The following is a 14,312-nucleotide window of genomic DNA, read 5'->3' on the forward strand; positions in this document are numbered from 1 at the left end:
GGATTAGCATACCACACAAATTTGATTTATGCAGGGTAGCTAAAGCATTGAAAGAATTTGATTTGTATTTCAGTCATTATAATACATATGAGTATTTATGTAGAATAGATAGATGGATTTTTCAGTCCTTTCAAAAAGCATGAGCATGAGCATGAGCATGAGAGATCACCCATGGTTGCCCCTCCGTTGCTGAACAGAACCGTAATATCCTTTCAGCACTACTGATCATAGGCTTCGACGATCTAGTAGTGTTTCCCTTATCAACAGCATGTATGAATGCGCCGAAAAGATAAAACACCATGATTGCTAAAGCTAGATCAATTGCGAATAGGTAACAGTCATTGGCCACCAACGGCGCCCGCCATGTCAGTTTGTAGACCTCGATTTTAAGGGACGGGAATGTTAGTTAGCGCAAGTTGCTACTAGGGCAGCTGATTTACTCTGTGCTTACACCCCACGAGCGCCAGGAACCTGAAAACTTGTTAGTAGGATAGGGTGTTTGGTCAGGATTCATCATAGAAGATGATGATGCGACCCAAAATCATAGTGTTTGTTGAAAGGTGTTATATATTATTCTCAAGGCAAACAATCGGATGCTGCGGATGAGAAATTTCCCGTTTATCGGTTGTTAAATTTTAAATGAAATGGTTTAGTCTTAGACAGCCGGCTGTGGAAAGATAGAACCAAAATCATTTGTAATTAAAACTGAAGGGTTAAACAGTGTAATTTTTAACTTGAGATGATTTCACGAGTTTTAAATGATTGATGTTTAGTGAGGTACTGATTTACTTTGCGAACGACAAATTAAGATGTTTATCGAGATGAAATGGTATGATAGGGTTTTGTTGATGTTGCACGCCCCGACGGACACGAAAAATCTTGCGACCCGACGGAAAGGGATCGCAAATCGGACTCAGATAGATGGATTTTTCAGTCCTTTCAAAAAGAATGATTTTTTTAAAATAGTAAATAATTTCGCTCTCAACGGTCCCTTCTAAATCGACCCCGAAAGAGTCCACTGTGGTATAAAATTCGTTGCCGGGCTTGCCCATGACTAAGCCTACCAATTCTTGCTGACCAAAAATCTGTACAATTAACCAATTTGACGCCATTTTTATACAAAAAAAAACTGTTGGGGATTAATCATTCGAATTTCCGGATTTGGGACAAAACTGTGATCACTGCTTACAAAATTTCACTCCGATAGCAGATCGTCGCAACACTTTTTGTTTTTCAGGACTTAGGTATATTCGAGATCCGAAAAACATAAAAACTTGAGGATATTAAATTTTCTTTAAATATTCTGCATTATTTTTTTGCAATTCAAAATGTGGATTAAAGATCCTGAAGCTGATTTTAATTTTCTACTATTCATTCACAAACTACTGAAAATAATACATTTTTTTAAGCTATAATATTATTTTTCAGCAGATTCCAACACTCAAACTCTCTTAGCCTTATCTTAACTTTTCTGCAACTAAGCGATTTTTGAGAAGATAACATTATAAATATGGACATTGGACAAGCACTAAAAAAGAAAGAGATTTTTATTTTGATAAACCAGGTTAAGAATTTCCCCCTGGGATCGAATGGAGAAGCAACAGAAGTCTAGTCTACTTGATTGTCGAAAATATAAATAAATAAAATCCAATGTTTTTATATCCTCAATTCGTATGCAACATTTTCTTGGGAACATTCATGTGGAGTTTGTTTTTTTCCAAATGTGTGAAGTTCTAGAAACCATTGGAAAATCATTTTATAAATTTATCGACATTTTTTTATTTGTTCAATCATAAACAATTAGTTAATTTCATGTAAGTGATTCTTGCCTTCCTCACTCAGGAAAGGCTATAAAATCAATCGAAAATTGAACTTCCTCCTCAGAATCATTTTCTGAGCAAATGTATGTGGGGATGTGTGTAGACATGATTTTTATTCCACATGATTATGTAAAACTCAGAACTGGCTGAATCGATTTCAGCCGGATTCGGTCCGTTTTGGGGTCCGATAAGAGTGAAATATTTCAAATTGCAAAAATGTCTGCCTGTGTGGATCAATCGGACCGCGCTGGACTCACAATCCAGAGGTCGCCGGTTCGAATCCCGAGGCGGACGCAAAAAAATCTAAGTGTAAATAAAGGTATTCGGTGCCTTCACACTTAGGAGACCCGGGAGGCGGAGTCTTGTCGCAAAAAGAACGATACACACCTGTGGAACCGTTGACGAAACCGCAAGGTTTAAGAGGGCCACATTGTTACGTCGATTCCGTTTTTTTTTTTGTTTTTTTGAAGGTTTTCAATCGGAGCCCCTCTAGGGGTATAGAATAAACCGAGCAAAATCTACAATATCTGCCTCTCAATAAAGACAACTAATTTACAACAGTTTTGAAAGTTATTATGTAAAATTATGACAAAATAATTGATAAAAAAAGATGAGGTGTCTTGATTTCGGAGTGGCCAGGAATTAGAAGCATGACGTTATTGTTTTTCATGTCAAACTAATTAGCTACTTGAATACTATATACTCAATTCATTTGATTTCTAGAGAAACATAATTTTTATTTTTAAATTTAAGAGTATTGACCCATTGAATAAAGTTTAGGAAAAGTGGAAGCTACAAGAAATTTTCTAACAAGAAAATAAATAAGGTAAAGCCACTGCTTGGCCTTTCACCGCATATTGGTGTACCACAATGAACCCGATGCTGACACATCATGTGTTTGTGTCTGCTGCAAAAGTGGCACACGTACGTACCCATTACAATTTTCTCAACCAAGTGACCGTAACAAACCAAAAATTGGATAAGCGAGCAAGCAAGCGTGCTGCTACATGGCCCCGGCCTGGACAAGCAGCTTAGAACAAAACTCATTTACGGCATCAACGACCTAATTCTTCACAAGCCAAAAACATGATTTTCTAGCTGCTTGACCTGGTCTTCTCCCAGCTCGCTCTGCATACAATGCGGGACCATCCGGCAAGGGAAGAAAGAGACCATCGTTTCAGGGACTCCAGGATGGGGGGTTCTGGGTAGCCTTTACATTGTCTTCCGTTGGCCACATAACTGGGAGGGGGGGGACCCCACCAAAAACCATCATGGTCTTTGTCCAGTCCACAGTACATAATAATTTCACACAGCAGCAGCCATTCTTTTGTCCTTCCAGCTTCTTGATGTGTAGCATGATCCTTAATTCCCGACTCCTGGCTACGGCGACTACGCTCTCGACGGTCAGCAAGTGAAGGCAGCCTGGTCTCCGGTCAAACGCTGGTTAAGGACCCCCGCAGGACGAAACCGGAGGCCAGGACTATAAATTTTACATCATCTGGGTGTGCTTTTCTCCGGCAGTCAAGTCACACACAGAGATATAGATACTGAGAGAGAGAGTGGGAGAGTTGTGGTATTCACCAATACCAGCAGCATCCAGCATCCAGCAACCATGGTATATAAGATTATGTTGTAACGGTGCGGTGTAGCTTCTGCGTTGAAGGGAAAGCTCCGCCCACCGGAGTCGCTGCAGTAGTTACGACTTTTCATTGGCAGACGACTCCTGGAAGTGAACTTTTGAGCTTGATTTTTTGGCAATCTAGCAAATAACTATGTACACACACTTTACATACCTCGTCGTTGTTTCACCCTCGGAAAACCCACCCAAGTCCCCCAAACTCGAGCTTTTGACAAAATAATGAGACTTGGAACTTCTTGCCAGCATCCATCGTCGTCATCATCGTCCTGAAACGCCAGTTTGCCGAGTACATGGCATGTTGATATCTTTATGACCTAACCTGACTCCACCGGCTGGCTGGCTGGCTCCTGGTTGGTCTCACTTTTTGGGGGCCACCGAAGCCCCGGACATGGCCGCTGCCGGTCACAAGTCAAGCGTGGTAGCTTAAATTTTTACCAACCAACGACGTCAACGCGTGACGTGTCCTTCTCGAAAATATCTCGTTCCGAGCAAAAGGCAGGACAATGAAAAAGCTTGTCGGCATGATACCGGCAGGTCGTCCCGACGCACTGACACTCGATGGCAACGTGTGGAGGTTTTGAGAGCGAAGAAGCACCATCATGCTGTGCAGGATTTCCGGGACATTGACAATCGACTTTGCTGCGGAATCAGATTACGGAATGAGATTCGAACGGAACCGGGATCAAACTGAAGCAAGTTTGCGTGCAGATTGAGTTTGAGGACAGAGAGAGTTTAGCTACTTAAAGTAGAACATTAAGTGAGTTTGATAGTTGTTACTGTTAAATAAAATAAACAGTTCCTTTTAGTCATTAAGATGAAAATTCTTTTGAGGCGATTTGCCTTATACTTGTCATTATACGAAAATTATCATTAATAAATCATTGTCATCAGATCATCAATTATTGCAAAAGAAAATAATATAAATTCAAGAGCATAACTTTAGATCAAAATTACTGCATGAGCTTGAAGTCACAGGTAAAACTGGATTGTGCCGATTATGTTGATGAATATATTTGTTGTACTGAATATTGTACAAAGCATTCAAGAGGGATAATATTTATTGTATTGAAAAATATCTTAATTTCAATTACATATTTGTTGATTTTTCTAGATTTTAGCTTACATGTATATTTGGTATAAAAACATAAAAACATCAAAACGAGAATAAAAACAATTTTTACAGATGGAATATTTTGAAAAACCTTTTCCCTGACTCGGGGTAGGCCCCTAACAAGCTCCGGGGTGAAGTAGTGAGGTTCATTTGAGTTTAATAAAAATAACCTTTACAAAAGCCGTGTTGGCAGTTTAGTGACGTTTTATACTTTGCAAACAAAATCGAAAAAATGTTAAATAATTGAAACATTCTTTCAAATCTTCAGAATTTTTTTTTTTCATTTCCTCTAACTTTTGTACCACAATTCTGGGTTTTAAACCGTAAATTGGGGTGATTTTGATAGCCCGGGGTGACATTAATAGAAATTTGAATTGGCCACTAATTTTGATACATCCAATGTAACAGTCACATTTTTGCATATATGTTCGACAATAAGTCACCCTGGGCTATCAAAGTCACCCCAGTTTACAGTATCCCAAATCTGTCAATTTTTAAGTTCTTTTTGAATTTTTATCCTCGATTATCGAGTTGTAACAATAAGCAAAAATATATAGTCTGGCCTTAGTTTGAAAGTTTACAAAACTTAATCTAACCTAAAATCCAGGGATAATGCCAAAAAACGTACTTTTTCTAATCTAAACTTCAAAGTTTTAACAAAGACATAATGTTTTGAGCCTTTAATTAGATGTTTTTTATCTCTTTTTTTTCTTTTTTTATGTGAGTTAAACCCTGTTTTCGAGCTGCCATATTTTCAAAATTTTGCATTTTAAGTAGCAATCAAAAACGCAAATTAGACAAGATACAAGACAAAAATACCTGTTATTATTTTATTAGTTTCAAACATAACTTTTTTTTCTCTGATTTTCACTTAAAGAAAAAGTGCTGATTTAATAAGTTAAACTGCCATAACCCTACAAGCCTGGTCGAATCGAGTTGATATCTGGATGGATCAAGTTTTAAAATTGTGCCTTTTTTCACTAAAATGCCAATATCTCCCTTAAGATTTAATCAATTGCGATGCTTAACCCTTCATTTTTTTGCATTTTTCAACCCTTTCAAGTGGTTTCTTAAACATTGAAATTCAATTGGATTTTGCATTAGTTACATACATTTTAAAGATTTTTGACGTTTTTAAACTTTTTAACCTCCTTCCAAGTTAAGTATATATTTTAGTCCAAACAACCCCTTAAAATTTCAGGCAAATTGATGAAGCCCAAACAAAGTCTAAAACAAAGGGGTGTGCCCTGTTCATGGTGATGAAAAAATGAGCAAAATTAAGGCATAATTCTCCTTACAAAAATCCATTACAAACATTTAGAGTTAACAAATATGTTTGATGACAAAAATAGAGATTTAACCGAATCACGGATGTTCATTTGTCCATGAAAAATGTTTTTGAAATCATATTCAGTTCCAAATTAAACTGAAATAAATCACATTATTAATAAAAAACTAAAAATTGCCGACAACGGACGTAAATTTGTGTCCAAACCACGAAAGCTAAAATAAATATATTCCAAGTATAGTTTATATATTGTCAAATATGTGCAACTGCCAGCATTCCACACCATGATTGGCAAAATATTTCTATTATATAATAAACATCACCACTTCAAATACACAAATTTAGCTTTGGCACACAAAGCTATGATGCTCCCCCATCGTGACTCTCTAACTCTCTCATCAAATCATCCAACCAGCAGATGCTCACATAACCGCTTCGTATCTGTTCTATTATTTTAAATAAACTATTATTCCGGTTGCTTATAAAAGGGCACACACTATTTGCAATGAAATTATTTATTTGAGTTTGGCCCTTTTGGTGGAGAACGTGCAAAAAATAACACGTGCACTGCGATGTTTGCCGCATAAATCAGCGCCACCCACCACCACCCACCCAACATAAATCATAGCCAAAGTGGCGAATTGATTAGAATTGAGGGGTAAGTTGGGAGAAGGTACAAAGCATCGCATCGAGTGCGCATCGGCAGTTCGATTCACGCGATAGCTTTAACACTTAATGATTGAATAATGCTTCGATAGCAGGGTTTAATCAAAATATTTTCTCACGGCAAATTATATGTGTATTAATTCTATTATTTCGTGACGGCGGCAAGGTACCACAACCCCCGCAGATAAATGGCAGAGTTGGCTGCTGCTCGTTTTGGGTGTAGGGTGGAATGTGTTAGAGATGTCAACGTGTTCAAGAGTTCTTATGTCTGACGTTTTGGAACTAACAATATTCAAGTTGATGCAACATGTTGCAAAATTATGATTTTCAGCACGAGTCGTACATTTATACTACAAATTTACAGAGTTGAATAAATACGTCGAGTGCTGAAAAAAAACAAGTTTTGCAATAAGTTGCTAACAACATTTTTTTCAATTTTCGAAAAAACGCTTTTTGAATGGAATTTTATGGTGTTGAGTAAATTCACCGTTTCAATAAAAACAATATTGAAAAATGTTACTTTTCAGTACCAGTGCTGAAAAGTTCAACTTATCAGCACCCATTCCAGTGCTGAAAAGTAGAACTATTCAGCACTGTTGTTGAAAGGTGTCAATTTTCCGTTCTGTTGTTTTTGGTATAGAAAAGGAGGCCATTTCGACGTTCGAAAATGACAAGAAAAGTGAGTAATTTCACGACGGAGTTGCAAAAGAGGTCTTTTCAGCACTTTGATTTTTGGTGCGACAAGTCCATTTTGTCAATATAGAATGATAGAAAAATAATTGAATACTTGAGAAATTTCACATAAATCATATCATGGTTGAATTCTTAAAATAAACAAATCCCAGCAAAATGAAGACTTAGAGTAAAGCCACTTGGCGCAGGTTCGATTCCCGCCTTACCCTCCTGTAGCTTTTCGTTTATTGCAAATATTTTTCAAAGTTTTTGTCCCTCAGCCTGGACGGGGTCGAGTGAGGCGGGGCAAAATTATGAAAATTGAAATAACAAGCCATAGTTTCAAAATTTGAATGAAAAAAGTGTTTTAAAATGCATTTTACACTAGTTCAGTTGTTTTGCAATCATTAGTTTTCAAAAAATGTAAGATTTGACAAAAACAAAAAAAAATTGGCGAAAAAAAACTTTTTGCGGTACTGTACATCGAACATTTTCAAAAATTATTATTTTTTGAATAAACTAAAGCATGCTAAAATGGTTCTAAACACAGGGAAACGCATTTTCAATTGATTTTAGCACATACATTTCCATTTTAGTTTGAAGTTTTTTAGAATTTTCGTTTTGCCCCCTGATTTTTCGGCCCGATTTTGAAGTGACAAAAACTATTTAAATTTGTACCAGCCTTAAACATTTTTCAAAATAACAAAATACCTCAAAAATCCAGCATTTTTATTTTTTAGTTTAAAGTGCAATTAACATGAAATACATAAATATTAATTTTCCTGCATTGTTTTGGTTTCTTTTTTGTTGATTGAAAGATTGTAAATGTTGTTTTCCTCGCATTTTTTTTTTCAATGGTTTTCTGTAAAAAAAAACAATTTACAACGCTTATTGGTTGGGTTTGCCCATTGAGTTTAGTCATAGTGGAGAGACAGAAACTTTAATTAGAATTTGAGTAAAATAATTTTTAAGTCAGATGTATTAAAAGTAAAGTTTATGCAAAAACTGACTGGAAAATAGATTTATTTATTATAAATGTTGTTATTTTTTTAAATATGGCTCGAAAGCTTGTTCAAAATTTAACAGCAACGTCTGGTTTATGTTTTTTTGTAACGAAAATTGGGTCCTTAAATTAAGCTTAAATTGTTGATATTATTGTTCACTATGATTAAGCTTATTTTTCTGACTACAATTACCCTTCTTGGACCCTTTTCGGACTTCACGATCTTTCTTGACAGAAAGTATCTTACTTGACAGCTATTTTCAAGGGTGTCTAGTCAAATAATTTATTTTTTCTCATGAAAATTAAAAAAGTGATCACAAATAGGGTATAAGTATGTTTTTCACCGTTGTACATAAGAAAATACTCAGGATTTTAGGACCCTATTGTCCACATGGAGGGTGGTAGGGGAAGGTGGGGCAAGACGACCATATGGGGCAAGAGGAACAATCGCTCGTACGGCCGTATTTTTTACAATTTTGATTATTTCCAGTATGAGGATTTGTTGCTAGCAATGCAATTAGCTGATTCTACTAGCACATAACCGCCAAAACGACGTAAACGCCACGGGGCATAAGATTTAATGAAGTTTTTTTCAAAACCTTTGTTTTATTATAATATTGGGAAAGTACAAATAAGGCCTAGGCTTCGTTTTAAGGCTCATTTTATCAAAATGCTATTTTTCCTAGATCAGTAGTGTCCCTACCAATGACTTGCACCTATTACAAAGTATGATTTAACTTTTGGTTATTTTTGTTGAGAGCTTTTAAAAAATCTTGTTCAGGTGGGGCAAGTGTACCATATGGATTTTTAGTATGGAAAAAAATACGAATTGCTGCAACAACATATTTTATTGAGAAATAAATACATAAAAGTACTAAAAAACTGATAAACAATTGTTAAAAAAAATTGCCAAGCAAAATATAGTGATATTATGAAAATTTAGTATTTATCATCTAAGTAATAATTTTTTTTCGTAAAAACGATCAAGTTTTTAGTAAAATATTATTATTTAATCTAAAAATGAAAGAAACGTTTCAAATACATTCTAATCTGATGTATCTAAGTGATAACAGTTCAATTGTTAGCAAATTAACATGTTGTTTCATGCATTGTTCTTCTGGTCCCAAAGGGTTGTTCGTCTTGCCCCATTAGTTGAACATACGGAAAATCAAAAAAATTAAAATCAATTTTTTACATTAAAAAACAGGATTTTTGTTAAAACTTGTTCTATCAAAGTCTTAGTCAAGACCTGGAATAAGATGATTATAAAAAAATCCGACAGATTTTTTAACGTTTTTAATGGGTTATAACGAGCATTTCCTTAGCTTGTTTCACTTGCCCCACTTTCCCCTACACAAATGGCCCTAAATTGTCATTCGACCTAAATTAAAACTTCTTATTTTGTGGAAAGAGATATTTCATTTTTGAACACCCCGCCTAATCACTGTACTAGAAGTATTTGAGGTTGCCGTGAAAACCCCGATATGGAGTGTAGAAAGCACTGAAAATGGCTACCCCTTTCCACACTGGTACGAGATGATAATTAAATTCAAATAAAAGCGGGCATGATTTGTCTTTTGGATCTGGAGCTCGCGCCTAAAGTGGGTACAAGTGCGTTGTTTGAAGAGTATTACCCCCGAGGGGGGGTGGGGTGGGAGGAGGCTTTTCTACAACACAGTCTGTGTCTCGGTCGGTGTCAAATGTTGCTGCGGGACAATCCGTCGCAGGCGAAGGATTCCGGGCGGCTTATAGCCATGACTGTTCATCAGAGGTTGGAGTCTGATGGCTGCAATGGTGAATCTGCCTCGTCCCTCAAAATTAAACCTGGGTTGATAGCCAAGGGGGAATGGGGATCAGGAGAACATCCCCGGGATAATAAGATCACATCGGTCGATTTGGAATGCCGGTTGGTGTCAGTTTATCAGTTCGTCACAATCGGAGTCATCGAACGTCCCGCCATTGGTTGGCCACGACCGCAAATCATACAGACCAGTAGACAAAATCAATTACGGATTATCGCGCGAACGCGTCTGGCTGGCCATCGCTATAATCCAGAGGCCCGACCTGGGATGAGGACCGATGGCACCCAAAATGCACTCGAAACACACCCCCCTGGTCATCCCACCGATTGACCAGGTGATGATAAAAACTGTTTATTATTATCTCTCTTGTTTGAATCACGGTTCAGGGGGTTTAATTAATTGACTTTGGAGTCCCGTCACTGATCACCGCGCGTCGAAGCTGATCCGCTGAGCGGCATGTTCTACAACAGGCTTTTCCTGTCAACAGACTCCACGACTCCGCGACACGGACGCAGGACAATCATTCGGCATCATTTGGCCACGTGTCGCCAGTTTCCCGTGTCGGATTGAGAAATATGCAAATGGCTGCTCTATTCTTGAGCGCGTAACGGTGACGGTGATTTGAGGGACGACAATAATGACCCCGCCGGTCGAGACGGCAAGTTGGTATTGATTTGGCGTGACCGAAAGTGACAATTAAGTTAGAGATACACGCCACTGTTGACTTTGGATTAATTGGACTTGGGTGGCGGCACGTACGGCCTTGTGGCGTGGAGTGCTCTTCAAACAGCTTGAATGCGTGAACATATGGTCGTTTTGTGCGGGAAAAAATCGATACCTTAACTTTAACTATGGCTTGGCAAATGCTTATATCAAAATAATATATTTGTTTAATTGCTAATTGAACTTGTTTTAATCTTCAAAAATCCGTTTTTTCTTGACAAAAAATTAGCGTCTCTCTCTGATATGTTATTCCCGAAGTAAAAATTACCTGAAAACCAAAAAAAAAACAAGAAAAAAATTACCAAATATTTTTAAATAGCTTATTTGATTGTACAACAAACTAGAGCCAAACATCAAAAGTAATGCAGTAATGCTTCTTTAAACAGGAGGTATTAATGAGAAAAAATTCATTCAAATCGATTCATACAAAAACTTAAGATATATTGCAATTCAATAAATATTCTACAAAATGAATGAGTAGCAGTCTAACTTTCAACTTGTTTAGTCACACAACTGAAAACTCATATTTAACGAACTCTCTCATCCAAGTTCTAAATTCCGCTACAAACCAGATGCCATTGTCACGACTGATTGTCCCTTCTAAACAACCGGGAGCCTTGCAGTCCGATGGCAAAAGGGGGCGCGTCACTTTTGCGCACTTAATTGTATTTAATTTTAATTAACGCTTCAAATAAAATTAGATGTTTTCGGGCGCCCACTTGTGCCTGTGGGTGTATATGCACGAGCTTAGTTTATCACGGTCTGACAAATTGTACACTTTTCCGGACGCCACCCTCGAGTTAGAAGTTGCATCCTGCTACCTCTGCTGGTGAGCAGTTCTCTAGAAAGTCACACTTTGTTCTAATCCACAATTTTATTTTTATTTTTGTTTCACTAAAAGTTTATTTAAATATTTTATTTATTTTTTCAATATTGGTTATTCCATGTCAACTGCGTATAACGTCATGATTCGAAAACCGGACACTTAGTAGCATATTATTTTACTTATAGCTGGCAAAAAATCATGTAATATGTTGGAAATGTATAAATATCATCAGGATGTACACAGAAAACAAAAATGATGGTAATATTCATCAGGAAATGGTGACAGATTTTGTGGCTAAAAAAATGATGAATTTTACCCTAGAAAATGATGAATTTTCATCAGTTTTTGATGAATATTCATCAGGTTCACGTTTTTACACATTTTTTATGTAATATTACTCAAAAAAAGAGGTAATATTCAACCTACCAAATTTTCAACATTCCAAAATTCAACTTTTTTTCTGTGTAGTACAAACAGACAATTTTAAGAGAATGCATGCAAAATATGTCTTTTCTAACAATTTTTCATCAGAATTTCAAATTTAAAATGACTTGTTGTGTTTCAAATCCCGGACACTGATAAAAGCTGAAATCCGGACACTTTTGATTCGAATTCCGGACACTCGATTTTGCTTATGAATCATACAAATTTGGACTGAAATTTTAGGGAATGGCATTCTTTAGGTCTCAAATAAGCTGTTAACATCAAAACAATCTATATCAGAACCATAAATTTCTGCTTTGCCTCCCCGGTGCTTCGAACGCCTATGAAATATTTCAGCGAAATGTTTCACAGTTTTAATAAACTCATGTTTTTATTTAATTTAATTGTTTTTGCATTGGCTACAGCGTCCAAATATATTTGAAATGAAAGTTGATGTTAGAATTCATCAAATAACACAGTTTTGACAATAATTATGCGAACTTATATAAAAATAATTGATAAAACAAGATGAGGTGTCCAGGTTTCGAAACGTCCGGGAATTCGAATCATGAACCCAAGTAACCACGAGGCACTAAATAGCGGCATTAAATCAGCATTATATTGGCATTTAATACCAGCAAATAATGCTTCAAAACATTAAATCAGCACTTTTCCCTTGAGAAATATTTCAAGTGGCGCACAGTGATGCCGATTTAATGCCTCACCGAAAGCTCGAACAAAAAAAACTGCTTTATCGACGTCAAGGCTGGGGGAAAAAAAAGGACAGCTAGCTGCTCCACACACTTGGTGGTGGGCCTCCTTTGTTTTTTTTTTTTTCTCCTGTTGCGTTTCATGTGTGAGTGTGACACTTTGATGTTATTCTTGCATTTTTCTCGTCGATCTCCAGGATGCGCGCCAGCCAACTGATGTATTCTGAAATGAGTGTTTGTTTTGAAAGTTTTAATCGATGTGGTTGATGCATCGAACATTAAGGAAGGTTTTCTTTCTGCTGTTTCGAGTTTCTGGTTCATGAGAAAAACCCGTTGTCATTTTGTTGGACGAAAATTATTGACGAGTCACTCAGCAAATTGCGGCCATCCAGTCAAGTACAGCACAATCAATTACGGAAGGCTTGGGGTTAATAGGGACAAGTAATGGCTAACGGCTAACCTAAACTGTTTTTCCGAGGAGTGCTTGGTCCACGGTTGACAAAATTTCACAAAGTGTATCAGACTTCCGGAAAGCAGCTTTTTGCTTGCGAGAAAAGTCATTCAATTTACCAGAGAACTTTTGATAATGTCCTTTGTGCTATGGGCATATGTTTTGAAAAATTTGGCTTAATTACAGGCTGCAGTTTTCCACAAAAAAAAAATAAACAAAAAAAAACACTTCAGTCAGCGGGAATTGAACCCAGTTCACGCAAAAATAAAACTGTTGCACACTGGGGGAAATGCGCCTTAGCCCGCACGCTTATTGGAACAGTATAACGGGAGAAGGATAAAAGTCAATAAGAGCGTGACTGGCTGAAATGTTTCCCGTATGGATGGGTTACTTTGTTGATAAACATCAAATGCTTTGAAGCACATTTTCAAGGTCGTAAATGGTGATTTAATGCCAGTTGTAATGCTGCAAAGTTTTGGTACTTTGAGGCATTCGCAAAGCTTATTTACTACTTCAAAGCATTCGAGTGCTGATTTAGTACTGAATAAATACTTCAATTTAGTGCTTGTGGTTACTTGGGAAGTTACCTACTTTTGGGCTCGTTATAGCGATATTTCCCAAATTAAATGCCGATTAGACAATCGGTCTATTTTAGCCACAGTTCCCACAGTTTCTAAAAAACTATGTTTTCTTTTTGGCAACGAATGACAAAAGGGTAAAGCAGCCAGAAATAAATTAATTACCCACAACATGTTTTCTTTTACTCATAACAGCTCATAACTTTGAAATTATTAAACAAAATGGCTTTCTCTTGATTGCTTTTTTGGAAAATTGTCAAAGCAATTTGACAGAAATATAATAGCTCTCAGTGTAATTTTATTTCACTTCCAAATTTGAAACGTTTTCTTTGGCCGTTTTTAAAGAGTTTCAAATTTTATAAAAAAAATTAACATTTAAAATTTTCAATATTTTATGAGATACAGCCTTGAAAAAACAAAGAATAAATAAATAAATTTTCGTAAGAAAACTAACGGTTATCGCCAAATCAACGTGCGCGTTTCTAGAGAACCGCTCAGATGCATCCGTCCTCTCGTCCTGACGAGTTCGACACTCTGTCAGTATGACAAGCGACAACATCGAATCTAGTCACTTGCTTGCACGTTCTTGCCGTAGACCGT

This window comes from Culex pipiens, chromosome 2 (assembly GCF_016801865.2).
Source record: "Culex pipiens pallens isolate TS chromosome 2, TS_CPP_V2, whole genome shotgun sequence".
In the NCBI taxonomy this organism is placed as follows: domain Eukaryota; kingdom Metazoa; phylum Arthropoda; class Insecta; order Diptera; family Culicidae; genus Culex; species Culex pipiens.